The sequence below is a fragment of the Lytechinus pictus genome, chromosome 5 (assembly GCF_037042905.1).
Source record: "Lytechinus pictus isolate F3 Inbred chromosome 5, Lp3.0, whole genome shotgun sequence".
Lineage (NCBI taxonomy): Eukaryota > Metazoa > Echinodermata > Echinoidea > Temnopleuroida > Toxopneustidae > Lytechinus > Lytechinus pictus.
In genome coordinates this window covers 54822324-54827009 of record NC_087249.1, presented here as the reverse complement: position 1 = coordinate 54827009, position 4686 = coordinate 54822324, and positions in this window count along the sequence as shown.

The following is a 4686-nucleotide window of genomic DNA, read 5'->3' as shown; positions in this document are numbered from 1 at the left end:
TGAATATCTCCAAAACACATTTTATGATTTTTTTTTCAAATAAAAAAAGAAATAATATTGATATAAATATTCAATTAAACAACATTCAGATTCAAGAGGTTTGTTCGTTAACATTCTTGGGTGTAACTGTTGATAATAAGCTTACTTGGGATGAACATGTTGGTGTCATCTGTAACAAGATTGCAAAAAAATTTGGTGTATTATACAAATTATGCAGCTTTCCTAGAGAGATTTTAATTCTTTTATATAATACTTTAATTTTACCTTATTTAAATTATTGCAACCCAGTCTGGGGAAATTCTTTCAAATGTCATATCAACAGATTAATTCTTTTACAAAAAAGAGCAATACGAATAATAAATCATGCCCCATACCTTGCCCATACTCAACCAATATTTTGTCATTTGAGAGTACTAAAACTTGAAGATATATTTATTAAGTTCAACATTGCAATTTTCATGTACTCTTGTCATAATAATGTTTTACCGAAGACACTGTTGCAAATATTTATGTACAAATAGTTCCATACACATGCATATGACTAGGAATGCATCAAACTTTCACTTGCCATTTTTTAAAACCTCTTTGTATAAACAATCAATATTTTATCAGGGTCCTGTCATTTGGAATTCCATTCCTTGCCAAATTCGTAACAGTAAATCTCTAAATGTTTTCAAAAAGAAATATAAGACATTTTTCTGGATCATTATCATTTACATTAATATTGTAGGCTCTTGTATCGTAGTTTTGCTTTTGTCTAGGGTCTGTACGGTATTTTGTTTTCTTAATTTTTAGTATAATTGTGTTATTTCAATTTATTTCATTAAGTATCTTGGGTTGGCGTTTATAAGGCTCGTCCTTTCTTGCCACTGCCCTCACTGATTTTACTGGATTTTATTGTATATTCGTGTCATCTATCTTATCTGTTTATATGTTTGTACTTTGTTGATTTCTTTTTATGAGTGAAAAATAAATACGAATTGAATTGAATAGTGCGAGCGCGAAACGCAAGTTGAAAATTTCATGAATTTCATGTATTTTGTCCTGAAAATTGAATATTCTGGGCAATGTTTGTGAACCTGAACAAGATGCGTATGTAACAAGATAATTACTGCGAGCGCGAGCAGAAATTCTTAATATGGGTTCTGACTTGATCGAAAAGGGACCTGTTAAGAACGATTTGCAGTTAGCTATTAAGACGATACATATTTCAACTTTTAGATAATGCGAGTGCGAAGCGCGAGCTGAATTTTTTTTTACATTCCGACCTAAAAAATTGACATTCTAAGCACATTTTTAAATAAACACAATAGGTATAAAACTAATCAATTGATGCGAGCGCGAAGCGCAAGCGAAAAAAAAAAGAGATTTCAGACCTAAAAATGGGACACTCTATTCATGTTTTGTAAATCATGAAAAAGGAAGTTCCTACATTAATAATGCGAGCGCAAACTGGACAATTTTAGCTCGTTTTGAATAAAGATCAAGCTGCGTATCTCAATGTGCGCGCGTGTTTTAGAGTTAGACAGAATCTGGGCATTCTGAATACATTTCATTTTCTTATCGTGAAAATCAATAATGCAAGCGTGAAGCGCGAGCGGAAAATATTTGGTATTCCGGTAAGAAAAGGGTGAGTTTAAGCACTGCACTGTGTAGAGAAATTGTGAAGTGTATGTGGATAGCACTTAATGAAGCGCGAGCTGATATTTTTATTATCATTTTTTTGTTTAAGCAGGTATTTCTGCATTTGTTAATAAATCAAAATTAAAAAATTTATAACAATGATATAACATCAAACATACATAATGATCAAATTACAAAGGTGACAATTGTATAGTAGTTAATTAGATATAGACATAATAATAATTCATGTAAACAATAACAAATAAATTTAAATGCAGAGGCCAGCTATCGTAAGCTGAAAGCTTGAAATAATATCAGCCATGCAGATGATGCAGGGGACCTAGGAACTGGACATTCTAGGCCTAAGGGAATTTGTCATATGAAAACAATGACTATCTTCCCATTCCTCTTCATAAGCGCAATATTGTTATCATGAATAGGATTTATGAGTTGATATATTTTTAACAATTAAATGCGAGCGCAAATCGCGAGACGAAATTTTTGATAACTGTCATAAAAGGGGGATTTTAAGTAGTTTGTTATAGAATTAATATATAAAGAATCTTATGGAATAAACAAAGACGATTATGTAGGCCTATACTTGGCAAATAAAATAATGCGAGTGCACAGCGCAAAAAGCTGCAAATGATATTTCACACCATAAAACGGACATTTTACAAAAAATCAATTTGTAAATCAAACAAAATAATAAAAGCTCGATGTCCGAGCTGAAATATGTTTTGTATGTTGACTTCAAAACTTGATATTTTAAGCTGCATAACAGCCTATATTGAGCAAGATATTTTTCTCATCGAACAGGCTATGCGAGCGCGAAAATTTGATAAAGTGACATGAAATATATATTTTAAAATAATTTTCCAAGTCTTCCCCTGACATTATTTTACTCACTCGTCTCACTCCTCTTAATTTTCCTCTTCTTTTTTTTTTTTCTTTCTTCCCCCCTTTTTTTTCCTTTTTTTTTTGCTCCGCCAATGGGGGGGGGGGGGGGGGGGTGGGTGGGCCCCCCTGGATCCGCATATGCTTTTTTTTTTTAGTAAGAAGGGACACTTAGCACTCATGTAAAAATTTGGCCTTATGACTTTATTTGACCCTTTAAACCATGGCTTAGACTAGTCTGCTGGGCAAACCCTTCACTCGAGCAAAGGGTTTGAATTGCAGCCTACTCATGCCTTGTGACTTTTGTGTACTTAACCCTCTCGCGAATTGAAACAGCAAGTTTTGTATGTGCTAGTCTTTGCGTGGAGACACACTTGTTGATGAAAGTTTCAATCAGGGTCTGTGCCTGCAGACTAGGTTTAGACACCAACATCATATTTCCTAGGTATATCAGCAGCCATTTATTGAGACTTCAGTTTTTGGAAGCCATCTAGGATTTTTGGACATAATTGACCACTGATGGTCCTTGTAAGTTGTCCCAATGTAGGACCTACTACTTGATTTTTTTTCAATACGAATCAAAATGGCCATCATAACCATTAAAAAAATATATAAATAAATAACGATATACATGTATTATATCTATGATTCACTAAACAGAATTTTGTGGTATTAATGGCTAAATAGATTTTAAAAGAGAAGCCCATCATGGGCCCCGTTTCATAAAGACTTGTAATAATATAATGCACAATTTTTTCATAAACAAATATACTATCAGCCAATCAGATTGGAGAATTTCAGTAGGTTTTAACTGGTATAAATGGGCCTATGCCAGTTTGGTTTTGATAAAAACAAAAAAAAAACACCAACGAAGGTTTGCTGAAAGTACTAGTACATCACAGAGTTTATGAAGTTGTAGTTTTGATGTAACTTCTGAAGGTTTCCGTGGCGGCAAAGAAGAGTGTCGTGGGTTTCACGGTACACCAAGTATATCTGTTGGCTCCCAAACTCGACGTTTCGACAAGTGTGTTCTTGTCGTCTTCAGACGTTTTAATTTTGTGATGTCATAATAAAAAAGGAAGTGATTAAACCTAAGACGTTGTATGCTATACAAAATGAACACCGGACTCGTCAATATCAAGATAAATGATTTCGTTCAACGGAACACAAGACATACAAGGGGGAATAACCAAAAATTCCTCCAGGTTCATCACAAGGCAGGGTCTTTCAAGATTCCTTCTTTGTTAGCACGATAAAGGACTGGAATAACCTCCCCTCCTCGATTGTAAATTACCCCTCCCTGTAAAACTGAAACAACTTCAATAAGTCATTCGACACACGTTGTGCTACTCTCTTCACTAAGTTAGCGTGGATGTGTCTCCCAACGGGGTCGGGACAACTCGGACCACGGGACATCTCGGACCGCGGGCCGAGTTGTCCCACCCATTACGAATTTTTTTTTCACAAATTTGCGTTTATTTTTCCGTCATTTCGAAATTTCTTGTAAACATTTTCTAGAGATATGGTCTGATGGTAATGTTCTTCACTTTCTATTACTTTCTAGTGTAATTATAGGCGTTTTTCGACAGCTCGCGATTCCCATAGGCGCGCGTGTATTAACTGTGTAGGTGCTCGGCTCGGCCCCGCTCAACAACTGACTTGATTTTGTGATATTTCTCCTCAAGTTACCACTTTTATCGCAGAAGATGGACTTTCTTGTATTCCATTAACTCCATTTTCTCATCAAAAGGATAAAATTTGGAGTATTTGTACGATTTTCTTAAACTCCCAACGACATTTCGCTGACCCAACTATTCAGATTCAGATACGAGCAGTAACTTCATTAATATGTGTTCCATTTTCACTCTTTCTGGCTTGACGTAAGGATGGATTTTAAATCAATACCCCCCCCCCAAAAAAAAAGGAAGTGAATAAATCAATAAAACTACTACTGCTACTACTGCTACTACTACTACTACTACCACCACCACCACCGCCACTACTACAAGACTACAATACTTCTACTACTTTTCCTCATCATTATTCTGCCATTATGTAGAATCTTGATTTATAAGAGAAAGAAACAAAAAAATATATATAAAAAATAACAAGAGCTTGTGCACTGAGCCGATCTGAAGACAAAAAGACTGTTCATGAATCCAAATG